Source organism: Telmatherina bonti (genome assembly GCF_933228915.1).
Source record: "Telmatherina bonti genome assembly, chromosome: 13".
Taxonomy (NCBI): Eukaryota; Metazoa; Chordata; class Actinopteri; order Atheriniformes; family Telmatherinidae; genus Telmatherina; species Telmatherina bonti.
The window spans coordinates 38,720,722-38,737,943 of record NC_136611.1 but is presented as its reverse complement, the minus strand read 5'-3'; the positions used below and the strand labels follow the sequence as shown (position 1 = coordinate 38,737,943).

General features: G+C 55.3%; 1 protein-coding gene across 1 annotated transcript in view; it reads left to right on the top strand.

Annotated features, from left to right (window-relative positions):
• The window catches only part of LOC306764582 (whirlin-like), a gene marked incomplete at its 3' end in the record, with an annotated part of 443,341 nt that overhangs the window by 212,355 nt on the left and 213,764 nt on the right, over positions 1-17,222 (top strand). The gene's annotated exons all lie outside the window — the stretch shown is intronic.

The window sequence follows — 17,222 nt, the reverse complement described above, 5'->3', positions numbered from 1 at the left end:
AGAGTGTGCATGTAGCGATTGTGTAGAGGCTGCAGCTGCAACGGTAACTTCTTTCAGTGCAACAGCTGGTGTCTTGTTAGGAGCAGGACCGCTAGTCCAGAAGTCTCCTCCCGCTGGGGGCGCATCAGAGTTGCTGTTCCGATTTACCACGGTGGGAGAGGTACCAGAGTCCAGACCAGCGACCAGACCAGAGTCCAGACCAGAGACTAGACCAGAGACTAGACCAGAGACTAGACCAGAGTCCAGACCAGAGTCCAGACCAGAGACCAGACCAGAGTCCAGACCAGAGTCCAGACCACAGTCCAGACCAGAGACCAGACCAGAGTCCAGACCAGAGTCCAGACCAGAGACCAGACCAGAGTCCAGACCAGAGACTAGACCAGAGACCAGACCAGAGTCCAGACCAGAGACCAGACCAGAGACCAGACCAGAGACTAGACCAGAGTCCAGACCAGAGTCCAGACCAGAGACTAGACCAGAGACTAGACCAGAGTCCAGACCAGAGTCCAGACCAGAGACTAGACCAGAGACTAGACCAGAGTCCAGACCAGAGACTAGACCAGAGTCCAGACCAGAGTCCAGACCAGAGACTAGACCAGAGTCCAGACCAGAGACTAGACCAGAGACTAGACCAGAGTCCAGACCAGAGACCAGACCAGAGACCAGACCAGAGTCCAGACCAGCGACCAGACCAGAGTCCAGACCAGAGTGCAGACCAGAGACTAGACCAGAGTCCAGACCAGAGACCAGACCAGAGTCCAGACCAGAGACTAGACCAGAGACTAGACCAGAGTCCAGACCAGAGACCCGACCAGAGTCCAGACCAGAGACTAGACCAGAGACTAGACCAGAGTCCAGACCAGAGACTAGACCAGAGACTAGACCAGAGACTAGACCAGAGTCCAGACCAGAGACTAGACCAGAGTCCAGACCAGAGTCCAGACCAGAGACTAGACCAGAGACTAGACCAGAGTCCAGACCAGAGACCAGACCAGAGACCAGACCAGAGTCCAGACCAGAGTGCAGACCAGAGACTAGACCAGAGTCCAGACCAGAGACCAGACCAGAGTCCAGACCAGAGACTAGACCAGAGACTAGACCAGAGTCCAGACCAGAGACCAGACCAGAGTCCAGACCAGAGACTAGACCAGAGACTAGACCAGAGACCAGACCAGAGTCCAGACCAGAGACTAGACCAGAGTCCAGACCAGAGTCCAGACCAGAGACTAGACCAGAGTCCAGACCAGAGACCAGACCAGAGACTAGACCAGAGTCCAGACCAGAGTCCAGACCAGAGACCAGACCAGAGACCAGACCAGAGTCCAGACCAGAGTCCAGACCAGAGACCAGACCAGAGACCAGACCAGAGACTAGACCAGAGTCCAGACCAGAGTCCAGACCAGAGACTAGACCAGAGTCCAGACCAGAGTCGAGACCAGAGACCAGACCAGAGACCAGACCAGAGACTAGACCAGAGTCCAGACCAGAGTCCAGACCAGAGACTAGACCAGAGACTAGACCAGAGTCCAGACCAGAGTCCAGACCAGAGACCAGACCAGAGACCAGACCAGAGACTAGACCAGAGTCCAGACCAGAGTCCAGACCAGCAACCAGACCAGAGTCCAGACCAGAGTCCAGACCAGAGACTAGACCAGAGACTAGACCAGAGTCCAGACCAGAGTCCAGACCAGAGACCAGACCAGAGACCAGACCAGAGTCCAGACCAGAGTCCAGACCAGAGTCCAGACCAGAGTCCAGACCAGAGACTAGACCAGAGTCCAGACCAGAGTCCAGACCAGAGACTAGACCAGAGTCCAGACCAGAGTCCAGACCAGAGACTAGACCAGAGACTAGACCAGAGTCCAGACCAGAGTCCAGACCAGAGACCAGACCAGAGTCCAGACCAGAGTCCAGACCACAGTCCAGACCAGAGACCAGACCAGAGTCCAGACCAGAGTCCAGACCAGAGACCAGACCAGAGTCCAGACCAGAGACTAGACCAGAGACTAGACCAGAGTCCAGACCAGAGACCAGACCAGAGTCCAGACCAGAGACTAGACCAGAGTCCAGACCAGAGTCCAGACCAGAGACTAGACCAGAGACTAGACCAGAGTCCAGACCAGAGACCAGACCAGAGTCCAGACCAGAGACTAGACCAGAGTCCAGACCAGAGTCCAGACCAGAGACTAGACCAGAGACTAGACCAGAGTCCAGACCAGAGACCAGACCAGAGTCCAGACCAGAGACTAGACCAGAGTCCAGACCAGAGTCCAGACCAGAGACTAGACCAGAGACTAGACCAGAGTCCAGACCAGAGACCAGACCAGAGTCCAGACCAGAGACTCGACCAGAGTCCAGACCAGAGTCCAGACCAGAGACTAGACCAGAGACTAGACCAGAGTCCAGACCAGAGACCAGACCAGAGTCCAGACCAGAGACTAGACCAGAGTCCAGACCAGAGTCCAGACCAGAGACTAGACCAGAGACTAGACCAGAGTCCAGACCAGAGTCCAGACCAGAGACTAGACCAGAGACTAGACCAGAGTCCAGACCAGAGACCAGACCAGAGTCCAGACCAGAGACTAGACCAGAGTCCAGACCAGAGTCCAGACCAGAGACTAGACCAGAGACTAGACCAGAGTCCAGACCAGAGACCAGACCAGAGTCCAGACCAGAGACTAGACCAGAGTCCAGACCAGAGTCCAGACCAGAGACTAGACCAGAGACTAGACCAGAGTCCAGACCAGAGACCAGACCAGAGTCCAGACCAGAGACTAGACCAGAGTCCAGACCAGAGTCCAGACCAGAGACTAGACCAGAGACTAGACCAGAGTCCAGACCAGAGACCAGACCAGAGTACAGACCAGAGACTAGACCAGAGTCCAGACCAGAGACCAGACCAGAGTCCAGACCAGAGACTAGACCAGAGTCCAGACCAGAGTACAGACCAGAGACTAGACCAGAGACTAGACCACAGTCCAGACCAGAGACCAGACCAGAGTCCAGATCAGAGACTAGACCAGAGTCCAGACCAGAGTCCAGACCAGAGACTAGACCAGAGTCCAGACCAGAGACCAGACCAGAGTGCAGACCAGAGACTAGACCAGAGTCCAGACCAGAGTCCAGACCAGAGACTAGACCAGAGACTAGACCAGAGTCCAGACCAGAGACCAGACCAGAGTCCAGACCAGAGACTAGACCAGAGTCCAGACCAGAGTCCAGACCAGAGACTAGACCAGAGACTAGACCAGAGTCCAGACCAGAGACCAGACCAGAGTCCAGACCAGAGACTAGACCAGAGTCCAGACCAGAGTCCAGACCAGAGACTAGACCAGAGACCAGACCAGAGTCCAGACCAGAGACCAGACCAGAGTCCAGACCAGAGACTCGACCAGAGTCCAGACCAGAGTCCAGACCAGAGACTAGACCAGAGACTAGACCAGAGTCCAGACCAGAGACCAGACCAGAGTCCAGACCAGAGACTAGACCAGAGTCCAGACCAGAGACTAGACCAGAGACTAGACCAGAGTCCAGACCAGAGACCAGACCAGAGTCCAGACCAGAGACTAGACCAGAGACTAGACCAGAGTCCAGACCAGAGACCAGACCAGAGTCCAGACCAGAGACTAGACCAGAGTCCAGACCAGAGTCCAGACCAGAGACTAGACCAGAGACTAGACCAGAGTCCAGACCAGAGACCAGACCAGAGTCCAGACCAGAGACTAGACCAGAGTCCAGACCAGAGTCCAGACCAGAGACTAGACCAGAGACTAGACCAGAGTCCAGACCAGAGACCAGACCAGAGTCCAGACCAGAGACTAGACCAGAGTCCAGACCAGAGTCCAGACCAGAGACTAGACCAGAGACTAGACCAGAGTCCAGACCAGAGACCAGACCAGAGTACAGACCAGAGACTAGACCAGAGTCCAGACCAGAGTCCAGACCAGAGACTAGACCAGAGACTAGACCAGAGTCCAGACCAGAGACCAGACCAGAGTCCAGACCAGAGACTCGACCAGAGTCCAGACCAGAGTCCAGACCAGAGACTAGACCAGAGACTAGACCAGAGTCCAGACCAGAGACCAGACCAGAGTCCAGACCAGAGACTAGACCAGAGTCCAGACCAGAGTCCAGACCAGAGACTAGACCAGAGACTAGACCAGAGTCCAGAACAGAGACCAGACCAGAGTCCAGACCAGAGACTAGACCAAAGACTAGACCAGAGTCCAGACCAGAGACCAGACCAGAGTCCAGACCAGAGACTAGACCAGAGTCCAGACCAGAGTCCAGACCAGAGACTAGACCAGAGACTAGACCAGAGTCCAGACCAGAGACCAGACCAGAGTCCAGACCAGAGACTAGACCAGAGTCCAGACCAGAGTCCAGACCAGAGACTAGACCAGAGACTAGACCAGAGTCCAGACCAGAGACCAGACCAGAGTCCAGACCAGAGACTAGACCAGAGTCCAGACCAGAGTCCAGACCAGAGACTAGACCAGAGACTAGACCAGAGTCCAGACCAGAGACCAGACCAGAGTACAGACCAGAGACTAGACCAGAGTCCAGACCAGAGTCCAGACCAGAGACTAGACCAGAGACTAGACCAGAGTCCAGACCAGAGACCAGACCAGAGTCCAGACCAGAGACTAGACCAGAGACCAGACCAGAGTCCAGACCAGAGACTAGACCAGAGTCCAGACCAGAGTCCAGACCAGAGACTAGACCAGAGACTAGACCAGAGTCCAGACCAGAGACCAGACCAGAGTCCAGACCAGAGACTAGACCAGAGTCCAGACCAGAGTCCAGACCAGAGACTAGACCAGAGACTAGACCAGAGTCCAGACCAGAGACCAGACCAGAGTCCAGACCAGAGACTAGACCAGAGTCCAGACCAGAGTCCAGACCAGAGACTAGACCAGAGACTAGACCAGAGTCCAGACCAGAGACCAGACCAGAGTCCAGACCAGAGACTAGACCAGAGTCCAGACCAGAGTCCAGACCAGAGACTAGACCAGAGACTAGACCAGAGTCCAGACCAGAGACCAGACCAGAGTCCAGACCAGAGACTCGACCAGAGTCCAGACCAGAGTCCAGACCAGAGACTAGACCAGAGACTAGACCAGAGTCCAGACCAGAGACCAGACCAGAGTCCAGACCAGAGACTAGACCAGAGTCCAGACCAGAGTCCAGACCAGAGACTAGACCAGAGACTAGACCAGAGTCCAGACCAGAGTCCAGACCAGAGACTAGACCAGAGACTAGACCAGAGTCCAGACCAGAGACCAGACCAGAGTCCAGACCAGAGACTAGACCAGAGTCCAGACCAGAGTCCAGACCAGAGACTAGACCAGAGACTAGACCAGAGTCCAGACCAGAGACCAGACCAGAGTCCAGACCAGAGACTAGACCAGAGTCCAGACCAGAGTCCAGACCAGAGACTAGACCAGAGACTAGACCAGAGTCCAGACCAGAGACCAGACCAGAGTCCAGACCAGAGACTAGACCAGAGTCCAGACCAGAGTCCAGACCAGAGACTAGACCAGAGACTAGACCAGAGTCCAGACCAGAGACCAGACCAGAGTACAGACCAGAGACTAGACCAGAGTCCAGACCAGAGACCAGACCAGAGTCCAGACCAGAGACTAGACCAGAGTCCAGACCAGAGTCCAGACCAGAGACTAGACCAGAGACTAGACCAGAGTCCAGACCAGAGACCAGACCAGAGTCCAGACCAGAGACTAGACCAGAGTCCAGACCAGAGTCCAGACCAGAGACTAGACCAGAGACTAGACCAGAGTCCAGACCAGAGACCACACCAGAGTGCAGACCAGAGACTAGACCAGAGTCCAGACCAGAGTCCAGACCAGAGACTAGACCAGAGACTAGACCAGAGTCCAGACCAGAGACCAGACCAGAGTCCAGACCAGAGACTAGACCAGAGTCCAGACCAGAGTCCAGACCAGAGACTAGACCAGAGACTAGACCAGAGTCCAGACCAGAGACCAGACCAGAGTCCAGACCAGAGACTAGACCAGAGTCCAGACCAGAGTCCAGACCAGAGACTAGACCAGAGACTAGACCAGAGTCCAGACCAGAGACCAGACCAGAGTCCAGACCAGAGACTCGACCAGAGTCCAGACCAGAGTCCAGACCAGAGACTAGACCAGAGACTAGACCAGAGTCCAGACCAGAGATCAGACCAGAGTCCAGACCAGAGACTAGACCAGAGTCCAGACCAGAGACTAGACCAGAGACTAGACCAGAGTCCAGACCAGAGACCAGACCAGAGTCCAGACCAGAGACTAGACCAGAGACTAGACCAGAGTCCAGACCAGAGACCAGACCAGAGTCCAGACCAGAGACTAGACCAGAGTCCAGACCAGAGTCCAGACCAGAGACTAGACCAGAGACTAGACCAGAGTCCAGACCAGAGACCAGACCGGAGTCCAGACCAGAGACTAGACCAGAGTCCAGACCAGAGTCCAGACCAGAGACTAGACCAGAGACTAGACCAGAGTCCAGACCAGAGACCAGACCAGAGTCCAGACCAGAGACTAGACCAGAGTCCAGACCAGAGTCCAGACCAGAGACTAGACCAGAGACTAGACCAGAGTCCAGACCAGAGACCAGACCAGAGTACAGACCAGAGACTAGACCAGAGTCCAGACCAGAGTCCAGACCAGAGACTAGACCAGAGACTAGACCAGAGTCCAGACCAGAGACCAGACCAGAGTCCAGACCAGAGACTCGACCAGAGTCCAGACCAGAGTCCAGACCAGAGACTAGACCAGAGACTAGACCAGAGTCCAGACCAGAGACCAGAACAGAGTCCAGACCAGAGACTAGACCAGAGTCCAGACCAGAGTCCAGACCAGAGACTAGACCAGAGACTAGACCAGAGTCCAGAACAGAGACCAGACCAGAGTCCAGACCAGAGACTAGACCAGAGACTAGACCAGAGTCCAGACCAGAGACCAGACCAGAGTCCAGACCAGAGACTAGACCAGAGTCCAGACCAGAGTCCAGACCAGAGACTAGACCAGAGACTAGACCAGAGTCCAGACCAGAGACCAGACCAGAGTCCAGACCAGAGACTAGACCAGAGTCCAGACCAGAGTCCAGACCAGAGACTAGACCAGAGACTAGACCAGAGTCCAGACCAGAGACCAGACCAGAGTCCAGACCAGAGACTAGACCAGAGTCCAGACCAGAGTCCAGACCAGAGACTAGACCAGAGACTAGACCAGAGTCCAGACCAGAGACCAGACCAGAGTACAGACCAGAGACTAGACCAGAGTCCAGACCAGAGTCCAGACCAGAGACTAGACCAGAGACTAGACCAGAGTCCAGACCAGAGACCAGACCAGAGTCCAGACCAGAGACTAGACCAGAGACTAGACCAGAGACCAGACCAGAGTCCAGACCAGAGTCCAGACCAGAGACCAGACCAGAGTCCAGACCAGAGTCCAGACCAGAGACCAGACCAGAGTCCAGACCAGAGTCCAGACCAGAGACCAGACCAGAGACTACACCAGAGTCCAGACCAGAGACCAGACCAGAGTCCAGACCAGAGACTAGACCAGAGACTAGACCAGAGACCAGACCAGAGTCCAGACCAGAGTCCAGACCAGAGTCCAGACCAGAGACCAGACCAGAGTCCAGACCAGAGTCCAGACCAGAGACTAGACCAGAGACTAGACCAGAGTCCAGACCAGAGACCAGACCAGAGTCCAGACCAGAGTCCAGACCAGAGACTAGACCAGAGACTAGACCAGAGTCCAGACCAGAGACCAGACCAGAGTCCAGACCAGAGACTAGACCAGAGACTAGACCAGAGACCAGACCAGAGTCCAGACCAGAGTCCAGACCAGAGTCTAGACCAGAGACCAGACCAGAGTCCAGACCAGAGTCCAGACCAGAGACCAGACCAGAGTCCAGACCAGAGACTAGACCAGAGACTAGACCAGAGACTAGACCAGAGTCCAGACCAGAGAACAGACCAGAGTCCAGTCCAGAGACTAGACCAGAGACCAGACCAGAGTCCAGACCAGAGTCCAGACCAGAGACCAGACCACAGTCCAGACCAGAGTCCAGACCAGAGACCAGACCAGAGTCCAGACCAGAGACGAGACCAGAGACCAGACCAGAGTCCAGACCAGAGACTAGACCAGAGTCCAGACCAGAGTCCAGACCAGAGACCAGACCACAGTCCAGACCAGAGTCCAGACCAGAGACCAGACCAGAGTCCAGACCAGAGACTAGACCAGAGACCAGACCAGAGTCCAGACCAGAGACTAGACCAGAGACCAGACTAGAGTCCAGACCAGAGTCCAGACCAGAGACCAGACCAAAGTCCAGACCAGAGTCCAGACCAGAGACCAGACCAGAGTCCAGACCAGAGTCCAGACCAGAGACCAGACCAGAGTCCAGACCAGAGACCAGACCAGAGTCCAGACCAGAGTCCAGACCTGAGACCAGACCACAGTCCAGACCAGAGACCAGACCAGAGACTAGACCTGAGTCCAGACCAGAGACCAGACCAGAGTCCAGACCAGAGTCCAGACCAGAGACTAGACCAGAGTCCAGACCAGAGACTAGACCAGAGTCCAGACCAGAGACCAGACCAGAGACCAGACCAGAGTCCAGACCAGAGACCAGACCAGAGACTAGACCAGAGTCCAGACCAGAGTCCAGATCAGAGACTAGAACAGAGACCAGACCAGATTCCAGACCAGAGACTAGACCAGAGTCCAGACCAGAGACCAGACCAGAGTCCAGACCAGAGTCCAGACCAGAGACTAGAACAGAGACCAGACCAGAGACCAGACCAGAGTCCAGACCAGAGACTAGAACAGAGACCAGACCAGAGACCAGACCAGAGTCCAGACCAGAGTCCAGACCAGAGACTAGAACAGAGACTAGACCAGAGTCCAGCCCAGAGACTAGACCAGAGTCCAGACCAGAGTCCAGAACAGAGTCCAGACCAGAGACTAGACCAGAGACTAGACCAGAGACTAGACCAGAGTCCAGACCAGAGTCCAGAACAGAGTCCAGACCAGAGACTAGACCAGAGACTACACCAGAGTCCAGACCAGAGTCCAGAACAGAGTCCAGACCAGAGACTAGACCATAGACTAGACCAGAGTCCAGACCAGAGAATAGACCAGAGTCCAGACCAGAGTCCAGACCAGAGTCCAGACCAGAGACTAGACCAGAGTCCAGACCAGAGACGAGACCAGAGACTAGACCAGAGTCCAGACCAGAGACTAGACCAGAGTCCAGACCAGAGACCAGACCAGAGTCCAGACCAGAGTCCAGACCAGAAACTAGACCAGAGTCCAGACCAGAGTCCAGACCAGAGACTAGACCAGAGACTAGACCAGAGTCCAGACCAGAGACCAGACCAGAGTCCAGACCAGAGACTAGACCAGAGTCCAGACCAGAGACTAGACCAGAGTCCAGACCAGAGTCCAGACCAGAGTCCAGACCAGAGACTAGACCAGAGACTAGACCAGAGACTAGACCAGAGACCAGACCAGAGACCAGACCAGAGTCCAGACCAGAGACCAGACCATAGTCCAGACCAGAGTCCAGACCAGAGACCAGACCAGAGTCCAGACCAGAGACTAGACCAGAGACTAGACCAGAGACTAGACCAGAGTCCAGACCAGAGACCAGACCAGAGTCCAGACCAGAGACTAGACCAGAGACCAGACCAGAGTCCAGACCAGAGTCCAGACCAGAGTCCAGACCAGAGACTAGACCAGAGACCAGACCAGAGTCCAGACCAGAGACCAGACCAGAGTCCAGACCAGAGACTAGACCAGAGACCAGACCAGAGTCCAGACCAGAGTCCAGACCAGAGACCAGACCACAGTCCAGACCAGAGTCCAGACCAGAGACCAGACCAGAGTCCAGACCAGAGACTAGACCAGAGACCAGACCAGAGACCAGACCAGAGACTAGACCAGAGTCCAGACCAGAGTCCAGACCAGGGTCCAGACCAGAGACCAGACCACAGTCCAGACCAGAGTCCAGACCAGAGACCAGACCAGAGTCCAGACCAGAGACTAGACCAGAGACCAGACCAGAGTCCAGACCAGAGACTAGACCAGAGTCCAGACCAGAGTCCAGACCAGAGACTAGACCAGAGACTAGACCAGAGTCCAGACCAGAGACCAGACCAGAGTGCAGACCAGAGACTAGACCAGAGTCCAGACCAGAGTCCAGACCAGAGACTAGACCAGAGACTAGACCAGAGTCCAGACCAGAGACCAGACCAGAGTCCAGACCAGAGACTAGACCAGAGTCCAGACCAGAGTCCAGACCAGAGACTAGACCAGAGACTAGACCAGAGTCCAGACCAGAGACCAGACCAGAGTCCAGACCAGAGACTAGACCAGAGTCCAGACCAGAGTCCAGACCAGAGACTAGACCAGAGACTAGACCAGAGTCCAGACCAGAGACCAGACCAGAGTCCAGACCAGAGACTCGACCAGAGTCCAGACCAGAGTCCAGACCAGAGACTAGACCAGAGACTAGACCAGAGTCCAGACCAGAGACCAGACCAGAGTCCAGACCAGAGACTAGACCAGAGTCCAGACCAGAGACTAGACCAGAGACTAGACCAGAGTCCAGACCAGAGACCAGACCAGAGTCCAGACCAGAGACTAGACCAGAGACTAGACCAGAGTCCAGACCAGAGACCAGACCAGAGTCCAGACCGGAGACTAGACCAGAGTCCAGACCAGAGTCCAGACCAGAGACTAGACCAGAGACTAGACCAGAGTCCAGACCAGAGACCAGACCAGAGTCCAGACCAGAGACTAGACCAGAGTCCAGACCAGAGTCCAGACCAGAGACTAGACCAGAGACTAGACCAGAGTCCAGACCAGAGACCAGACCAGAGTCCAGACCAGAGACTAGACCAGAGTCCAGACCAGAGTCCAGACCAGAGACTAGACCAGAGACTAGACCAGAGTCCAGACCAGAGACCAGACCAGAGTACAGACCAGAGACTAGACCAGAGTCCAGACCAGAGTCCAGACCAGAGACTAGACCAGAGACTAGACCAGAGTCCAGACCAGAGACCAGACCAGAGTCCAGACCAGAGACTCGACCAGAGTCCAGACCAGAGTCCAGACCAGAGACTAGACCAGAGACTAGACCAGAGTCCAGACCAGAGACCAGACCAGAGTCCAGACCAGAGACTAGACCAGAGTCCAGACCAGAGTCCAGACCAGAGACTAGACCAGAGACTAGACCAGAGTCCAGAACAGAGACCAGACCAGAGTCCAGACCAGAGACTAGACCAGAGACTAGACCAGAGTCCAGACCAGAGACCAGACCAGAGTCCAGACCAGAGACTAGACCAGAGTCCAGACCAGAGTCCAGACCAGAGACTAGACCAGAGACTAGACCAGAGTCCAGACCAGAGACCAGACCAGAGTCCAGACCAGAGACTAGACCAGAGTCCAGACCAGAGTCCAGACCAGAGACTAGACCAGAGACTAGACCAGAGTCCAGACCAGAGACCAGACCAGAGTCCAGACCAGAGACTAGACCAGAGTCCAGACCAGAGTCCAGACCAGAGACTAGACCAGAGACTAGACCAGAGTCCAGACCAGAGACCAGACCAGAGTACAGACCAGAGACTAGACCAGAGTCCAGACCAGAGTCCCGACCAGAGACTAGACCAGAGACTAGACCAGAGTCCAGACCAGAGACCAGACCAGAGTCCAGACCAGAGACTAGACCAGAGACTAGACCAGAGACCAGACCAGAGTCCAGACCAGAGTCCAGACCAGAGACCAGACCAGAGTCCAGACCAGAGTCCAGACCAGAGACCAGACCAGAGTCCAGACCAGAGTCCAGACCAGAGACTAGACCAGAGACTAGACCAGAGTCCAGACCAGAGACCAGACCAGAGTCCAGACCAGAGACTAGACCAGAGACTAGACCAGAGACCAGACCAGAGTCCAGACCAGAGTCCAGACCAGAGTCCAGACCCGAGACCAGACCAGAGTCCAGACCAGAGTCCAGACCAGAGACTAGACCAGAGACTAGACCAGAGTCCAGACCAGAGACCAGACCAGAGTCCAGACCAGAGTCCAGACCAGAGACTAGACCAGAGACTAGACCAGAGTCCAGACCAGAGACCAGACCAGAGTCCAGACCAGAGACTAGACCAGAGACTAGACCAGAGACCAGACCAGAGTCCAGACCAGAGTCCAGACCAGAGTCCAGACCAGAGACCAGACCAGAGTCCAGACCAGAGTCCAGACCAGAGACCAGACCAGAGTCCAGACCAGAGACTAGACCAGAGACTAGACCAGAGACTAGACCAGAGTCCAGACCAGAGACCAGACCAGAGTCCAGACCAGAGACTAGACCAGAGACTAGACCAGAGACCAGACCAGAGTCCAGACCAGAGTCCAGACCAGAGACTAGACCAGAGACCACACCAGAGTCCAGACCAGAGTCCAGACCAGAGACCAGACCAGAGTCCAGACCAGAGACTAGACCAGAGACCAGACCAGAGTCCAGACCAGAGTCCAGACCAGAGACCAGACCACAGTCCAGACCAGAGTCCAGACCAGAGACCAGACCAGAGTCCAGACCAGAGACTAGACCAGAGACCAGACCAGAGTCCAGACCAGAGACTAGACCAGAGTCCAGACCAGAGTCCAGACCAGAGACCAGACCACAGTCCAGACCAGAGTCCAGACCAGAGACCAGACCAGAGTCCAGACCAGAGACTAGACCAGAGACCAGACCAGAGTCCAGACCAGAGACTAGACCAGAGACCAGACCAGAGTCCAGACCAGAGTCCAGACCAGAGACCAGACCACAGTCCAGACCAGAGTCCAGACCAGACACCAGACCAGAGTCCAGACCAGAGACCAGACCAGAGTCCAGACCAGAGACCAGACCAGAGTCCAGACCAGAGTCCAGACCTGAGACCAGACCACAGTCCAGACCAGAGACCAGACCAGAGACTAGACCTGAGTCCAGACCAGAGACCAGACCAGAGTCCAGACCAGAGTCCAGACCAGAGACTAGACCAGAGTCCAGACCAGAGACTAGACCAGAGTCCAGACCAGAGACCAGACCAGAGACCAGACCAGAGACCAGACCAGAGTCCAGACCAGAGACTAGACCAGAGTCCAGACCAGAGTCCAGATCAGAGACTAGAACAGAGACCAGACCAGATTCCAGACCAGAGACTAGACCAGAGTCCAGACCAGAGACCAGACCAGAGTCCAGACCAGAGTCCAGACCAGAGACTAGAACAGAGACCAGACCAGAGACCAGACCAGAGTCCAGACCAGAGACTAGAACAGAGACCAGACCAGAGACCAGACCAGAGTCCAGACCAGAGTCCAGACCAGAGTCCAGACCAGAGACTAGACCAGAGACCACACCAGAGTCCAGACCAGAGTCCAGACCAGAGACCAGACCAGAGTCCAGACCAGAGACTAGACCAGAGACCAGACCAGAGTCCAGACCAGAGTCCAGACCAGAGACCAGACCACAGTCCAGACCAGAGTCCAGACCAGAGACCAGACCAGAGTCCAGACCAGAGACTAGACCAGAGACCAGACCAGAGACTAGACCAGAGTCCAGACCAGAGTCCAGACCAGAGACCAGACCACAGTCCAGACCAGAGTCCAGACCAGAGACCAGACCAGAGACTAGACCAGAGACCAGACCAGAGTCCAGACCAGAGACTAGACCAGAGACCAGACTAGAGTCCAGACCAGAGTCCAGACCAGAGACCAGACCAAAGTCCAGACCAGAGTCCAGACCAGAGACCAGACCAGAGTCCAGACCAGAGTCCAGACCAGAGACCAGACCAGAGTCCAGACCAGAGACCAGACCAGAGTCCAGACCAGAGTCCAGACCTGAGACCAGACCACAGTCCAGACCAGAGACCAGACCAGAGACTAGACCTGAGTCCAGACCAGAGACCAGACCAGAGTCCAGACCAGAGTCCAGACCAGAGACTAGACCAGAGTCCAGACCAGAGACTAGACCAGAGTCCAGACCAGAGACCAGACCAGAGACCAGACCAGAGTCCAGACCAGAGACCAGACCAGAGACTAGACCAGAGTCCAGACCAGAGTCCAGATCAGAGACTAGAACAGAGACCAGACCAGATTCCAGACCAGAGACTAAACCAGAGTCCAGACCAGAGACCAGACCAGAGTCCAGACCAGAGTCCAGACCAGAGACTAGAACAGAGACCAGACCAGAGACCAGACCAGAGTCCAGACCAGAGACTAGAACAGAGACCAGACCAGAGACCAGACCAGAGTCCAGACCAGAGTCCAGACCAGAGACTAGAACAGAGACTAGACCAGAGTCCAGCCCAGAGACTAGACCAGAGTCCAGACCAGAGTCCAGAACAGAGTCCAGACCAGAGACTAGACCAGAGACTAGACCAGAGTCCAGACCAGAGACCAGACCAGAGTCCAGACCAGAGACCAGACCAGAGTCCAGACCAGAGACTAGACCAGAGACTAGACCAGAGACTAGACCAGAGTCCAGACCAGAGACCAGACCAGAGTCCAGACCAGAGACTAGACCAGAGACCAGACCAGAGTCCAGACCAGAGACTAGACCAGAGACCAGACCAGAGTCCAGACCAGAGACCAGACCAGAGTCCAGACCAGAGACTAGACCAGAGACCAGACCAGAGTCCAGACCAGAGTCCAGACCAGAGACCAGACCACAGTCCAGACCAGAGTCCAGACCAGAGACCAGACCAGAGTCCAGACCAGAGACTAGACCAGAGACCAGACCAGAGACCAGACCAGAGACTAGACCAGAGTCCAGACCAGAGTCCAGACCAGGGTCCAGACCAGAGACCAGACCACAGTCCAGACCAGAGTCCAGACCAGAGACCAGACCAGAGTCCAGACCAGAGACTAGACCAGAGACCAGACCAGAGTCCAGACCAGAGACTAGACCAGAGACCAGACCAGAGTCCAGACCAGAGTCCAGACCAGAGACCAGACCACAGTCCAGACCAGAGTCCTGACCAGAGACCAGACCAGAGTCCAGAACAGAGTCCAGACCAGAGACCAGACCAGAGTCCAGACCAGAGACCAGACCAGAGTCCAGACCAGAGTCCAGACCAGAGACCAGACCACAGTCCAGACCAGAGACCAGACCAGAGACTAGACCAGAGTCCAGACCAGAGACCAGACCAGAGTCCAGACCAGAGTCCAGACCAGAGACTAGACCAGAGTCCAGACCAGAGACTAGACCAGAGTCCAGACCAGAGACCAGACCAGAGACCAGACCAGAGTCCAGACCAGAGACCAGACCAGAGACTAGACCAGAGTCCAGACCAGAGTCCAGATCAGAGACTAGAACAGAGACCAGACCAGAGACCAGACCAGATACTAGACCAGAGTCCAGACCAGAGACCAGACCAGAGTCCAGACCAGAGTCCAGACCAGAGACTAGAACAGAGACCAGACCAGAGACCAGACCAGAGTCCAGACCAGAGACTAGAACAGAGACCAGAACAGAGACCAGACCAGAGTCCAGACCAGAGTCCAGACCAGAGACTAGAACAGAGACTAGACCAGAGTCCAGCCCAGAGACTAGACCAGAGTCCAGACCAGAGTCCAGAACAGAGTCCAGACCAGAGACTAGACCAGAGACTAGACCAGAGACTAGACCAGAGTCCAGACCAGAGTCCAGAACAGAGTCCAGACCAGAGACTAGACCAGAGACTAGACCAGAGACTACACCAGAGTCCAGACCAGAGGCCAGAACAGAGTCCAGACCAGAGACTAGACCAGAGACTAGACCAGAGTCCAGACCAGAGAATAGACCAGAGTCCAGACCAGAGTCCAGACCAGAGTCCAGACCAGAGACTAGACCACAGTCCAGACCAGAGACTAGACCAGAGACTAGACCAGAGTCCAGACCAGAGACTAGACCAGAGTCCAGACCAGAGACCAGACCAGAGTCCAGACCAGAGTCCAGACCAGAGACTAGACCAGAGTCCAGACCAGAGTCCAGACCAGAGACTAGACCAGAGACTAGACCAGAGTCCAGACCAGAGACCAGACCAGAGTCCAGACCAGAGACTAGACCAGAGTCCAGACCAGAGACTAGACCAGAGTCCAGACCAGAGTCCAGACCAGAGACTAGACCAAAGACTAGACCAGAGACTAGACCAGAGTCCAGACCAGAGTCCAGAACAGAGACTAGACCAGAGACTAGACCAGAGACTAGACCAGAGTCCAGACCAGAGTCCAGAACAGAAACTAGACCAGAGTCCAGACCAGAGTCCAGACCAGAAACCAGACCAGAGACCAGACTAGAGACCAGACCAGAGACCAGACCAGAGACCAGAATAGAGACCAGAATAGAGACCAGACCAGAGTCCAAACCAGAGACCAGACCAGAGTCCAGACCAGAGACTAGAACAGAGACTAGAACAGAGTCCAGACCAGAGACCACACCAGAGTCCAGATCAGAGACTAGAACAGAGACCAGACCAGAATCCAGATCAGAGACTAGAACAGAGACCAGACCAGAGACCAGATCAGAGACTAGAACAGAGACCAGACCAGAGACCAGACCAGATTCCTGACCAGAGACTAGAGCAGAGACCAGACCAGAGACCAGACCAGAGTCCAGATCAGAGACTAGAACAGAGACTAGAACAGAGACCAGATCAGAGACCAGACCAGAGTCCAGATCAGAGTCCAGACCAGAGTCCAGACGAGAGTCCAGACAGGAGACCAGACCAGAGTCCAGATCAGAGACCAGACCAGAGACCAGACCAGAGTCCAGATCAGAGACTAGAACAGAGACCAGACCAGAGTCCAGACCAGAGATTAGAACAGAGACCAGACCAGAGTCCAGATCAGAGACCAGATCAGAGACCAGACCAGAGTCCAGACCAGAGTCCAAGATCAGAGAACAGACCAGAGTCCAGACCAGAGACCAGACTAGAGACCAGACCAGAGTCCAGACCAGAGTCCAAGATCAGAGAACAGACCAGAGTCCAGACCAGAGACCAGACTAGAGACTAGACCACAGTCCAGACCAGAGACTAGACCAGAGACTAGACCAGAGTCCAGACCAGAGACTAGACCAGAGTCCAGACCAGAGACCAGACCAGAGTCCAGACCAGAGTCAAGACCAGAGACTAGACCAGAGTCCAGACCAGAGTCCAGACCAGAGACTAGACCAGA